General features: G+C 42.3%; 1 long non-coding RNA gene across 1 annotated transcript; it reads right to left on the bottom strand.

Annotated features, from left to right (window-relative positions):
- Nucleotides 1–4,821: 4,821 nt before the first annotated feature.
- On the bottom strand, nucleotides 4,822–10,274 carry LOC137480382 (uncharacterized). The gene is made up of 4 exons (XR_011002862.1): nucleotides 10,179–10,274; nucleotides 8,963–9,108; nucleotides 5,598–5,688; nucleotides 4,822–4,891 (listed from the first exon to the last, which is right to left on the bottom strand). It is a non-coding gene; the product is annotated as an uncharacterized lncRNA (long non-coding RNA).
- Between the last annotated feature and the right edge of the window lie 4,667 nt (nucleotides 10,275–14,941).

The following is a 14,941-nucleotide window of genomic DNA, read 5'->3' as shown; positions in this document are numbered from 1 at the left end:
GTCAGAAGCATTTGAGACCCTGGAATGCAGCCGCAGACCCCTGTGGCTTTGAACCTGATCCATGGAACAATTTACCAACCTTGCAGGAAGAACAAGAAATCACAGAGGTTTAGATATTATAGTAGAAGTAGTCACAAAGTGAGAGGAAGAGTTTTTGAGTGCTGTACAGGGGGGTTTTAGGCCTTGTACAGAGGGGTCTGAGTTTTGTACATGGGGGTCAGAAGTTCTAAGATGGAGGGACTTGGGTGGGCCCTGTCCTCTTTCCTTCTTCTTCCTAACCTCCATGTTCTTGGTGATGTTGGCACTCACAGACTGGTTTAGAGTAGAAAATCACTGTTCAATATAGGTGATGGGCATTGGGGAAAAACTGTAAACATCTAATACGTAATGTATGATGTAAAAGAGGGCACCAGCCCCCTGGGCATCGGAGTGTGCCCTTGCCTGACTGCTGAACAGACCGCAGCAGCTCAGGGAGAAATCTTTTAGATAACACACAATAAACTACCTTGAGACTGGACGACTGAAGACTACTGAGTCTTTCTTTGGAGACACGGGTTGGAGGAGAGACTTTTCCACCTTCACGGGCTCACCCCAACCAAGGGTGAGTTCCGGCACTCAAGTCTTTCAAGCAGGAAGAAAGGAAGAGGAAAACCTTTTGTGGGCACGTTTTGTGCCTGTTGTTTGTGTCCAAAAAGGGTCCATCCACAGGGTAGAAGCCTTCCAAGCACGTTGGGGAGACAATCTCCCCTCAGCTCTGGGAGCTGGTGGTGGGTGCAGCGCCCTGGGCATGCCCAGGGGCAGTGGTGGGTGCAGTGGGATGGGCAAGAGGGACACCCATGGCAACAGCCAGCTCTAACACAGTGTTGTGTACCTAACCTCAAGGCTATTACCATTATCCAGCTTAGCCAAATGAATGGAGTAGAAAAACATTTACAGTTGCCAGAGGATTAATCTTCTGAATGATGCATGGATTTTAGAGAAATGCCTTTGATTTATATAATGCTATACTAGGGCATATAATTTCAATTAGTAATTGCTAATTTTGATTTAGAGTGTTACATACTGGATACAGCAGGTTTATTATGGTTCTATTATCTAATTTATTATGATTTATATTTACCTTAATGGGAATATCTATTAATCAATAGATACTCTGATTAACTAGGGACTATTAACTATCCTGCAACACTGGAATAACACAATCAAGCCAGTTACAGACACAGAGTATCATCAGATGCTGTGACTGATGCATCTAACTCTGAATTTTACCATGGAATAAATACAAAAAGTAGGTGATGATTATCAGATTCATAAATCAATATATCTGTTTTAACAGGCAGCATGTCAGGTGCAGTAGCTAAGCTACTTGCCCACAGAGTCCAATTCTTCTCCAAGTGAATGATTTATATATCTTAATATGAAATGTATCACACACCAAATGGCTTCTTTCACTATGTGATATATAAATTCCACCTGTCAAGCACATTTTGATATTGTAATATATCCTGTTGTCTTGCTTCTTTCAGGGGAGTCTGTTTCTAATTCCTTACATGTTTCCTGTCTCAGACTGATATCAGCAGCATCTCTCGTAGGGTTACTGTCGTGATGGCTACACAAAACCTCTGCTCAGGGCTCAGCATAGAGGTTTGGAAGCAGCTGAGGTGCCCTGGGGCCATGGGGACCTGGCAGGGATCCCTGTTGTGCTCTGCTCCTGGGCATGCCCCATGCTGCTGCCTGGCAGCATGGGAAGCTGCTAAAGGAATAAGGAATAGGGAGTTTTATGCAAAAAATCACTCTTTGCCCCAGTCTCTGAAGAAAGTTGTGGAGAGCTGTAAGACTGAGAGAAGAGGGACAGGACCTCTAACCCCCACCAAAGCCCTTAGGAAGGGCTGTTTGTGAGCATGTTCCACTGTTTTGATTACAAAAACATGTACCAAGCTACTGTGGGAATAAGGGCTCTGTTTGGATCTTTGGTTTGAAAATACCTGTAAACTCCAGCTGTTTTCCAGAGTTTCAGTGGCACTCTGCTGCCTTGGTGGACACTGCTTCTGTGCTGAGAGCTGGGAGATTAGGCAAAGACCCCTCATTGCAGAGGCAGGACAAGCATCCCTGGATGCTCCCTCTCCTTCCAGCCTGTGAATTTTTTGACACATGTCAGTCAAAGGAGCAGGACATTCCCAGTGTCAGACGGAAGGAAACCAGCACCTGGCTGTGACAGTCATCACAGCTCCAGTCACACCTGCAAGGGAATGGTCACCCCCTTTTGCCATCCCTCCTCTGGGGACCTGCTTCCAGAGCTGCTTTTCTCAGCCTCTGCTCTGCTCAGGACCACCCTGTGGTCCCACGGGAGCTGCAGCCCCCTATGGACCTCCCTTATCTGCAGTTCCCTGCATGGAACTTTCCTCAAACAACACCCTATGGTTCCAAAATCCACTTGTTCAGCTGCTCCTCCAAAACCTCCACTTTGCACTCCCTCAAGCCCCAACAGGCAAGAAACATCCCTAATATCCACCTTGCACTTTCTTTGCTGCAAAATTTGCACCCTTTTGTCTTGCTCTTATGGAGGAGGAGGCAGAGAACAACAGGCATAGAGCCCCTTCACCTATGGGATGGTGACTGCCAGAGCTGAGACTTTCCCTTTCTCTGCTGAAACGCTGCTTTTGCTCACAGATCCTCTCCTCTTTCTTCCTGCAGGCCATTTTGCCTGGGATGAGAGGGGACTGCAGATATTTGGCTGAATCACAACATGCAGGGGATTTATTGTACCAAAAGGAGAGAAGGAATTGTCACCTGTGGACATCAGTGATTATAAATCATGTCAATGGCAGGGGGTCTCTGTCAGCTGAGACATAAAGCAAGATTCCCAGTTCAGCAAACTTAACTGGAAAATTTGGAGAAACAGAGGAGAGGGCAAGCCATCTTTTGATTACCAAAACCAAGCTCCTTAACTCCTCCAAGGCAGACCTAGAAAAGACAAAATGTATTAATCAACTGCACTTTCAGGGCCGAGTGTGCCAAAAAAGCCACTATTTGCAGAGTAAGCAAGAGCATATGTAGAGCATATGCAGGACAGGAAAACAGAGTCTAGTTCCAGCAATTAAAAAAAACACCAAAACAAAACAACTCCAGAGTAAAGATTAGAAAAGCATATGCAGGTTTCTAGGTAACCAGCCCAATTTTTCTGATGTATTGAGGGCTGACTGCTTCCCACTGAAATCAGTAAGGGGCAGTTGATTGCTTGGTACATTTGAAAATCAGGCCAATCCTCCAGGAGCATGAGCAGCAGTCTGAAATGCCTGATTATGCCCCATTTGAAGTCTGATACACAGTCTGATCCCATCTGAGCCTCAGCACAGCACTGTGCCTGCTGTTCAGAGACTTGTCTCTCAACATGCACATCCTCTGCAAGGGTGAGAGCAGAATGTTCCTGCCACAGTCAGTCTGGGGATGGAAACCTCTCTTTCCATCACCACAAATTCCACCCCCCTTAGAAAATTGAATTGATCATCTGCAATTATGGAAAGGAAAACCTTTCATAGGTGCTGCAGCACATCATCAAACACTGTATGTCATGTAATGCAGAGATAAAGCAATGGAAGCTTAAATTTGCAGGTAAATAAAACCTGCATGGAACTGTGACCTGTCCTAATCTACTCACAGGCAGACAGTGAGCAAAAGGTGAGGAAAGGGTGGGGCAAACAAAGTTAAATACAAGCCTGAAAAAAAATATTTCCTAATTAAAAAATTCTCCAAATATTGTCTGTGAAGTTTTATCTTTCCAGTGCTGGCTACTGCTGTGCTCCAGTGAGCACTTTGGATTTGGGGCAGGTTCTCTGCTCACCCTTCTTCCCTTTATTGCCATTTGGTGCCCAGTGGCTGCTTGGGAATTGTGCTGTGTCCTTCCATGAGCACCTTCCCACCTAAGGCAAGCTCTGGCACCCACAGGCAGTGATTTACTGCTAAATCACACAACAAAACTGGCTATATCCTTTGTAAATTCATAAATCCCAAGTAGGACAGTTTTCCCATTATGGCTCAGCTTTGTTTCAGTGTGTAACCCCCATCGCTGAAGGAGACACAATAAATCCTGGGGCTGTGAAATCCATTGTATTTATATATGAGGCTGCTTTTGGTCTCCATTTCCCAGTCACAAATAAACTGAGATCTTCTGAGTTTGCCATGGGGGTATTTATAGATCGCAAATGGTGGCACATAAAATCAATTGGATCCTATATTTTCTTTGGGACATTTTACTGTTTCCTGTAAGTCAATGAATATTTTTCCCATCCTACAGACTCTTTTCCAAAAAGTCTGATCTTAGGTTTTCTTCATTCTCTTACTTTATACTTATAAGGCTGTGATTTATGCATGCACAGTCCTGTCCTTCTTGCAGCAGAAAAAGCAGCACGAGAAACTGGTTTTATTATAACAGAATGGTTTTTTGTTTGTCACTTTTCTGTTTTCTACCTTCTAATGTTTCTTCTTGCAGTTACTTGGATAACATAATCACAGAAATTCCTATTATGCATTTATAATAATGGTCAGCCCAAGTATTTTGGAGAGTTTTGGGCAACACCATTGCATCCAGAGGTGTTAGACACAGTCCCATCACAAAATGAGTATTCTCTCAAGACCAGCCACCACACAGTATAAACCTGCAGGGTTTACAGGAGCTGCAGCCACAGCCACAGCCACTCCTCTGGTTCCCAACAGTGAAATATCAATAGTCTTAGAGGACCACAAGAGGAATAACTCCCATTATAAAATCACTCAAAAAATGAAGAAGAAAATGAAGCCCATTAAACTCACCTGAGCTGTGTGTGAGCTGTGTGAAAGGAACTTCTCTCTTTCCAGACCAAATCAAAGAGGTTTGCTGGGGAATGGAGTCATTCTGTAAATTTAAAAGGAGAAAAATAATATAAAAACCAACACTGATGGTATCAGTAGTTGACCCGATAGAAACAACAGCAAAATAAACTAATATCTTTTCTTCTTTTACTTCCTGCCAATTGTGTCTTCAGACACAATTCAGAAGAGAGGATCTATCTGTATATTGAGTGGACCTTGGGATACAGTCAGATATCAGTGTCAGGCACTGTGCATGGACTGGTCTGTGGTACTGTGGGACATGCACAAGTTCCTGAAGAGCAAAAGCCCCCTCAAACTTCTGTTCCTTTGTCCCTCCCTGGCGTGGCTGTGCTGCCCAAAGGGCATGCCAAGATTTTCTCTGAGTTCAGCTCCATATCGGGGCAGTTTTGCAGAAATCTTGTCAAATGCAGCAGGACTAATTCACTGGGTGCTGCTGAAAAAATCAAGTGTTTGAAAAGTGCTTCTTTTTTTTATTCACATGCTCAAAATGGAAATAAAGGTCAAGGATTTTCATTTTTTTTCTGTTAAAGTAAATGCATTTATACTAAAATACTTGAAACAAATTTTGCTTATTGCTGAAACAGCTTTATGTTCAAATTACTAAAATATGATAAATAAGTTGTTGAATAGTGTAGCTTATCCTTACTCTTTGACTTATTTACTACTTTTCTGCAGTAGTTTACAAACCTCACAAATTGTTCTATAATTCTCTGCAATCATATTTCTACATGTGAATTTTGGTGTGGAGATCTTGCCTTTTCTGTATGTAGGCTGGAGCAGGATGTCTGAAGAGTATCCAGAGCACCAACACAGACATATCTGGTAAAAAAGAAGGCAAAAAAGCACTGTAATTTCTTCTGCATCTGTCAGCCAGAGGTGCTCATTATACAGAACATCAGTGACAAGAGCAGGAGGAGAAATACAGGGTGCAGTATGTGCTCAGGTTAAGTGAGAAGTGATTAACATGTTTTCCCAGTCAGATTTTGACTGGTTTGAAGCTCTAGTAATCTTCTGGCATTTGATTAATCTTTTCATTTCTAGAGCAGTGCCTGTAAAGATCAGAATTTAGACAGGACTACAAATGATGCAAGATTAGCAGGCCTTGAACTCCTCATATGAAGGATATAAAGCTGCTAACAGGGTATAAATAGGTGTAGCCACACAGGAGGCTGAGAAAGGCTGAATATGCTGATCACACATCCAGGCTCCAAGAGATCATTCCACAGCAGAGGTGCAGAGGGCTCTGTTTACCTGGCCACAGATTCCCAGCTCTGCAATGGGAAAGACAGCAGGAATAAAGAGGAAAAATAATAAAGGGAAATTGAAATAATGGTTTGATTTACCAGCTGGTGCTCTGTGCTGGAGACAATACCGTTGTGCTGTTGATTAGTTCAGCACAAGACATAAACTGCAGGAAAGTCACAGGAGATTGCTTAGGAGCTGATTTGGACAGAGTCGGGAATACCAGCCAGGAATACCTGGACACATTGCATCCCTTTCTAAAACACCCATGGCCTCTAGGAGTTGTTGTGACTCCCAGGACTGCCTCCTACCTCACATCTGCTGCATCCCATCCGTGTCCCACTTGGCCCAGCACTGCAGTCACACCCAAAGTATCCAGGCCAGCTCTTTTAGACTCCTGCTTCTCTCCCAGGTGCACTCACAAACATGCAGACAGCATGGGCTCAGCACCTCTGCCTCCCCTTTATCCTCTGCCTCTCCAGCTGCCAGGGCATCTCGAGCTGCAGCAAACACAGACAGTAAATTCTAGGACCAAAAAAGGGCAGGCAAAGAGAATACAGTCAGAATTTCAGACTTGCTTTTTAGCCATATTCTTCCTAGAAACAGTGCAGGCACTTCAGTTCTCTTAATTGCAGAACTAAAAACCCTAACCTCACCTCCCAATAGTCAAGTGAAATTAGCCATTCTGTAAAGCTCAAAAATGCAGCAATTAGACTGAACTCACTTTTAAAGTCCCTGCTAGGAACTGATCTCTGCAGGACAAGTGCAGTGTTTCCTCTGATGTTCAGCTGTCTGTAGAGTACAACAATAGCAGGCAAAAGCCTCGGGTGCTTTGTACCAAAAATACTTTGCCCATGCGCTGTCGTGTCCAGCTCACACAGAAATCCATATTTAGAGAAAGATGTTTTGATAAGGAGGCAAAATGCTGTGTTGCAGGTAGAGAGGCACTGCTGGAAAGGGGGAGATGAGAGAGCTGAGCCTCTGAGCCGTGCTTGGAGCACGACCTCCCTGCTCCAGGGATGGGGAAAGGCTCTTCCCTTGCCAGCCCTGAAGCAGTTGATTGGAACACCAGCCTTTCTTTTCATAGGACAAGAAATTAGGTCAAAACTTTCTAGGAAATTTCTGCCGCTGTTTTAGAACACGGTTCAAAAGATCAAAGGAGAGGAATTCTACAGAACCCCGTGTGCAACCTCGTGTGGAAGCGAGGCATTAACGGGGAGAAATCCTGTGCCTGAGCACTGCTGAGCTGACAGCCAGGGCCTTACCTGGAACAAAACCTCTGCACAGCTCTGCAGCTGCACAAGGGAAGGCAGAGAGCACAAAAACTGAGAGCAGCCCTTCCATCAGCACCTGCCCCAGGGACAGAAACACCACTCATCCCATTAGCACTTGGGATGGTTCCTCACTGCTCCCGACTTGGCTGCAAAGAGCTTTTACCCACAGCAACAAATCTTACCCAAGCAGTGCAGTCTTTATCAGTAGCTAGAGCTCCTCACTCGTGTCCAGTATTGTATTGTTCTTCCTTCCAAAGCACTATTTTGATTAGGTGATATCTTCCCTGGGAGGAAAAAAAAAAAAACACCCAAACACACTTAGGGCCAGATTTTAAAAAAGCTATTAGAATCCTGCTTAATTTAAATGCATGACAGCAGGCAACTCAGCCTAATTCTCCACTTGAGCACATAGTCTCCTGATTTATACACACAAGTGGAATAACTTTTGCAGATGCATATTTTGCCTTTTGCTTTATCCTCCTTGTTTTTTAATAACTTACCTTTACTTATGATTTCCTTAATTCAGACTTAAATTAGACAAACAATCACTTGGAACACAGTCTGCATTGACCAATTTCCTCCAGTGGTTTGAAAATGGAGTTCACTGGACTTCTTTTATCCCAAGTCACCTTGTGGTGTGTTGGAGCAGCCCTACCTTAGAGAGAGGAAGCTGAGCCCTGCTGTGAGTCATGAGGGCAAGGGAAGAGCAGAAGGTTTAACTCCACATGTCCTAAACTCCTCCCAAACTCCCAGAGGGAACTCTGAATTGCACATTAAGAAGACTTTTATCACTGATAAATCCTCTTGCAATTTCCACACTGATGTCTCCATAGATCCCTCTGATTCATAAGGTCATTTGGCTGTTGACACTTGATTGAATTAACTACCCTAGAAGAGCATTTCTTTTCCCAGAGCAGGTAAGGGGGTTTTAACTCGTTTTTGATAGCTGTAGTTGAAACAAGTGGTTGGACATGAAGCTCATCTCTACATGTTGGATAGATTTCAAAACATTCCAGAAACAGCTTTCTTTAGAAGATTCAAAAGACACAAAGAATTCCTTGATCAATGAACAGTGGGTAATTTTGCACAGAGGAGAATACTGGGTTGCAGGATGTAATATTAGATAAATATCCTAAGCAAATAATTACCACTGACTGTAATTAATGGTGCAGTATAGCTTGGTTCCCAAAACACTTCCACCTGATTATGCAGCTCTTTTAAAAGGACACCAGAATGTGGAAACTCAACAACTGATCCTTGAAAGTATCCTTAAAAGACATATCCTTGTGGGTTGAACTCTTAATTGCCACAGTGTTACTTTCTTGATGTCCTAAACCACCAGAATTTCAACATCTACTAGTGTAAAATTATGCTATTAAAGTTTTTATTCCCTTCAATATTGTATTACGCCTTTTAAGACATGACTTGTCCTCTATAATTAATATTTTCTTGGGGTTTATATTTTCTTGGGGTTTTTCTGGCATTGATTCCTTTATATTTTTTCTTCCTTTTTTGGTTCACTTTCAAGGCCAAAACTCCACAGGCAGGATTTCTATCAATTTTAGTTGGAGTCTCACCTGATTAGAAGCTGCAGAAAAAAGTTTTATGATCAGTCACAGAGCTTGAGATTTCGGCTTTTCCTGACGTGTTTTTCCAGATTTGATTTCAGACCAAAGTGTGTCTTTCTGGTTGGAATTAAAACCCAGTTAATTTTTAAAATTCCCTGTAAAGGAGAAGACATTGAAATAAAAATGGTAAAAAACCAATCCCCTCAGATCAAGATTGAGGTAATTTAAAACAGTTTTTTATTTAATTGTTTAGGTTTCTTGTTTGACCTGACTGTATGACACAGCAAGAACAGCATTGCTTTCTAGTAACAGCATTAATCACAAAACAAAAATATTTCTTGGTAATGTACAACAGTTCTTCTAAGCTGAAAATAAAAAGTAATGTTCATCTGCCTACAAGGTTTAAAGTAAATAAAAATGAAATACACTACTGGGATTACAGCATGGGAGATGATTGGAAATGCTGGCGTGATCTGACATGTAACAGCCAACTTTGCTGGTATTAGCAGGCTGTGAAATCATATAAAAATGGAAAAAACAGAAGAAAAAATAATGAGTTTCATTTAAAAAATTCACTTTTTGATCTTTTCTCCAGAATAAACTTTCTGTTCTGCATTTTGTCCCAAACCACTTTTAGGGTTGTTAAGAAGAAGCCTTTTCAGCAACAGCACTAATTAGTGTTGTGGTTTAACCTGGCAGCAGCCAAACACACAGAGCCCTTTGCTCCCCACCACAGGATGGGGAGAGAATTGGGAAAAAGGTGAAATAGTTTTCTAGTTTAATAGGTCAGAAAATGAAGGAAAAGCAATAATAATGATAAAAGAATATACCAAACAAGCGGTGCCCAATGCAATTCCCACCCCTGGCTGATGCCCGCCATCCCATTGGCCAGCTCTCCCTTTTTGTGTTCACCATATCCCTTATTTTTGTTTGTTCAGAACACATGCAAGGCAATTTTATTTCACAGGCTCTTCAAGTGTTTATGTGGAAACAATTCAAAAGTTCTAAATGTGACACCAAAGTCTGTTGTTCTGTGGGTCTGGGTATAAAAAAAGGAGAAGCTGCAGGGAGCAGCTGCCTGGCACCAGGAAAGATTTCCAGGCACCAGGAAAGGCTTCCAGGAGCCACGCTGGCCTGGCCACATCTGTGAGCTCAGGGAAGCTGCAGGAGGATGTCCAGGAGCTGAAGGAGCTCATTTGGACAATCATTCCTCACCTGCACTGACCAAAGGCTCCAGCACCACGGGAATAAAGGTTCTCTCAGCCTGAAATGCCACTTCACACAGCGCCAACAGCAGGGAATCCATCCAGAATATTCTGTAAGATAAAAAGGAAACAGACTCTTTCAAAACCATTGCATTCTCTCTCATGTCAGAGACACTTCATCAATGTTTTGCAAAAGCACACTAAGTAATTTGGTTTGAAAAGCACCACATTAGTACATTTTGGCTCTCAAACACGCTTTTTTCCAAAATGGTCATTTTCATGCACGCAAATACTTCAAAGGGAAAGATTAGAAGAAACAACACTTCTTATCCCTCCCTTATTTCATGTGTCATCAGGATGGTGATCTCTAATACCAAATGCAGCGTGCGCTTCAGTCAGCACTGAGGCAAAGGAGCATTATCTGCTGAGCAGCTTCATTATTCCATCAGCAGCTCTTCTGTTTCACTGGGAAGCTCCTGGCCAAGGCCCTGCTCCTGCCTGGAGCCTGGTGTGTGCACTCACCCTGGCAAGGCCACAGCAAGAGACACACGAGCAAAGGAATGAGCAAAGGCACATGAGCAAATGGAAATTACTCATGAGCTTTTAATGTAAATAAGAAGAGGTCAGTCAAAATAATCACACAGAGAAAACTAATTGGAAGTGAAGTATGGACTCAAATGATAAAATACAGCTCAATTTCATACAGCTCAGTGCTCCTATGCATTTACTTCTAACATCCAAGGACAACAGCCTAAGCAGCCAGTTCACACTTTTCTTTCTGTCTGTAGTGATACCTTTCAAACACAAATATCTCAGGTGGATAATATTATTTATTGAATAATTTCACCATAACTTCAAAATATTTTCTTTAATTAACATCACAGTCATATAGGCATCATTGACTAAAGTAATCTGTTAGCCTACAAAACCTGAACACACTTTAGAGATAAGACTTCTGGACACAATGACAGTTTTTAAAAATTGGAAAAAAACACACAAGGAAAAAAAAATACCAAAAAACCCATACAAAAAACTTCACAAACTTTGTAAGGATGATAGCAAGCAAGCCCACATGGTGCTTTATTTCCAGTTTAGGACCCACATGGAACACACAGATATTTTAAATTGGGAGTTTTAATAGGACCAGCTTGTTTTAAAGGTTTACAAATTTTGCACTGAATCTTCCCAAAGGTGAACCCGTGTTCCTTGGATGGATGGAGGAAAGTGGGGCTGCCAGCTCCTGCCCAGCCTGAAGGCACAGGGAGATGCCCAAGCAGCAAAAGCTGCACCACTGAGCTGCAGGGCTTTCACCTCCCTCCAAAACCTGCAAGAGTAAGAGAAATGACCAGCCATAATATTGTGAATCCTTCAGAAATCTGGGAAATTAATCCAAACCTAAATCCAGACCTCTGTTTCACAGCAGACCCACATCTATTTTAGAGCCCAACCTAAGGCATTAAATTCTTTTATACAATTGAAATGCTGTAAGGGAAGCTGCTGCCCAGGCTGCTCCTGCCCTTTCTCCCTGCCTCGGTCCTCCTGTACAATTCAAAGGAATGACCAGACTGGAGCAATGCTAGGGCACAGAGAGGAACCACTCCAGTGTTCTGCTAACAAGTCATGAGCTGAGTTTCCTGCAGGTACACATGTAGCTGTTAAATAAAGAAAATAAGAGCACCAGGCTGGCAGAGCTCTCCTTTGGAGAGGTCACAAAGCACTCGCCTTTCCAGCAGGTGAAAATCACTGCAGGAGAAGGGGGCTCAGCTTCTGCACAAACACAACTGATCATGGTGAATGTATAAGCATCTGTTTCCATGAGCCAGATAATTGGTTCCTTGGGAAGCAAACTAACAAGAGGAAGGAAATCTCTAGAATTCAGTTTTTGTTTTAAGTCGCTCACTTTTTGCTAGCAATCATTTTATACAAGAGCAGTGACTGAGTACAGATGCAATTGTGATTGTCCTGTCATATTGCCTGGGTCCTGTTCCTCTCTAAGGGGCATAATTTCCCAGAGATCATGGTGTCAGAGCACTAGCACCTTTTACTGTAATCTCTTTTTTCCACCTCTTCTTTCTCCCTGCACCCACTGAAATCTGTGTGAACACCTAAAAATACATATGACTTGGCAGATCTTTGCTGGGGCTCCTCTCACATCAGCAGTCTGCTTAAGGCATTATGTCCAAAAGCTGAACATCATTATAGGTTATCCAACCAGCTGGTAAAATGTTACTTCATTTTTGTTTCCATGCACTGATTTTCTCCTTGATGTGACAGCCCAATCTCCCACTCACTCACTGTCAGCCACTGTTTCCCTTTGATGCTGACATTCAGTCATTCAGTCTTTTCAGTCTACACCTTCCTCAGCACTAAGTGTACTCTGGCTGTGGGTTTGGCATGCTGGAATTGCTCAGGAAAACTTTCTTTCTTTTGTTTAAAAATAACCTAAAGTATTCCTTCATTGTTAAAGGAAATAATTTCCCCTTGGAGAATGAAAATGTGCTGTCTTCTATATGTGTGCTCTATAATGCAAAACAAATACATTGTGTATATTTATATTATATATACCTGTATTTTGTGCCTTTTATAATTTTAGAGGCAAAATCTTCAGTGACCATGGATCCCTGAGCACCCATCAGAAATCTGCACTCAGCTGCTTGCCCAAGTTCCAGGAAGGTAATGTCCACCTGCATCCCTGATGTCTAAAATTCCCCAGCAGAAAAGATGTGATTTCCTTCTCCAGCTAAGGAACCCATCCAGCTCAAGGCACGTGCTTTTGCTGGGATTCAAGCTGGCAAACGAGGAGGCACTGCAAGCCACCTGCAGGTAATTGCATCTTAAAAGAAAATCAGCATTCATAGACTGAACACAGAGTATTTGTTGGATTTGAGGTCTCAATTCTTTGCAGAAAATTGGGAATGTTTAAAGCACCGATGCTTTGATTGCTAGGGCTGACTATTCTCTGCATTGTGAAGTTGGTCTGAAATGTTAAAGAATCACAGCCAGACGTTGGATGATGAGTTTTCTGTTAGAGACTGATGCTCCTTCCTTGAGCCTTGTACCTAAATAAAGCTTTTGAAAGGGTCTTTCTTCCTACACTCCAGCAATCCCAGCCCAGCCATTCACTGAATTTTTAAAGCTGTCCTCACTCTTTACACAAGACAAAGGGATGGGCATCTGAAAACCAGACTCACTTTGGCTGCTGAGTTCAATTATACACTACTGCAGAAGCACCAACATGCTGTCTTTAAAAAAACCAAAATAAAATGAAAAAACCCCAACATCAACAACCCCAAACATTTTAAAGAAGGAGCAGGTGATTTCACTCCCATTGCCCACCTTGACACACCTTAAAAAGCTTCATTTTCTCAGTATAAACACTGAGTTTTCAGATTATTAACTTCTTTATATTCCATTTTCTAAATTTTCTGTAATATTCAGAAATATTTCTTAAGGTAATAAATAAATTGATCTTTTTCTTATAATACCTGCTTTAGGTGAGCTCTGATCACTCTCTGCTCCTTAAAGGGCCCTTGCTATATCTCAGTGGCAGCTCCTACACATCCTCTTCAAAACAGTGAAAGGAAAAACCAATTCAGGTTTCCATGCATTGATTGTTTCAGGTATGGCTGGGAAGTGAATGTGGCTGGTTTCTAATCACAGTAAGAGTGATTAGAAGCAATGTTTAAAGAACTGTCAGATCTGGAGAACACATTAATGGAAGCTGACTGCAAAACATATCTTCATTAAACAATGACCTGACCCCACAACAGCGCTATTCAACATTCCTCTCTGCCACCACAGTCAAAAATTTAGGTTGCATTTGACAAATATGGATGAATGTCTAAAAAGTTTCCCTTCATGGCTTGGGGTTTTTTGGGTTAGGGTTCTGGAATCACTTAGCACTTAAAAAACACTTGGTTAAAATTTTAAAAAATGAGGTAAATTTCCCTGGTACAAACATGTAGGAATTTTTAAGAAGAGAGTGCTATATATTAGACAGCCTGAATTGCGTGTGTGTGTGAGTGTGGGAATATTGCATCACCCCCTACTTGCACTTCCCAAATGTGATGTGCTCAGTGTTACTCTTGTGTGATCTGTGGCTACAGGTTGTTAAGGGAGAGGAAATGGCAACTGTCAGGAAAGAGCAGAAAATTCCAGTGCCACCACAGTAACCCACTCCTGGTGCCTTCCCCTTACACAAAACCAAGTGAGGATTGAGTCCAGCCACTGGAGCCTGGCTGCCAGGACAGCCCTCTGAGAGGTCTTGCTGGCTGGACCTGGTATTTACTTTAATCCAATATGGCCTCAGCTATGTGGGATTTGGCATGGTAGAAAAATCACCGGTTTTATAAGATTTTTTACAAGGATATGCTCTACTGTGCAGAGACAGAGAGTGAACAAGAGTTCCTGTCACTGCTGCTAGCAAATGAGTCCAGCAAAGGATGTGTTTGACAGCAAAAGAGATTTCTGTAGTGGCCCTTTCAGCCGAAGGAAAATGATATTTAAGTCTAAACCAAAGGACTGCAGGTCAGACTGCAAAAGAGCTGGTATTCCTAATTGTAAACAGATTTTGGGAGACCTCCATCTGTATTGGCCAAGTACTTCTCAGTTTCTGACCACAAAACCAAACATTAAACTTTTTTTTAAAACCTCTGATGCTTTGAGCCATGCTACAGCTTATATTAAAAAATCTTTTTAATATTTCAAGGTTTTCTCAGTGCCAAACTATTAAATGTGTAGACTGATTTCCTTAGAGCAAAATCCTTCCCGAAAAACCTGGACA

This window comes from Anomalospiza imberbis, chromosome 11 (genome assembly GCF_031753505.1).
Source record: "Anomalospiza imberbis isolate Cuckoo-Finch-1a 21T00152 chromosome 11, ASM3175350v1, whole genome shotgun sequence".
Classification (NCBI taxonomy): Eukaryota; Metazoa; Chordata; class Aves; order Passeriformes; family Viduidae; genus Anomalospiza; species Anomalospiza imberbis.
The sequence above is the reverse complement of the archived record's forward strand: the minus strand, read 5'-3'. Positions and strand labels throughout refer to the sequence as shown.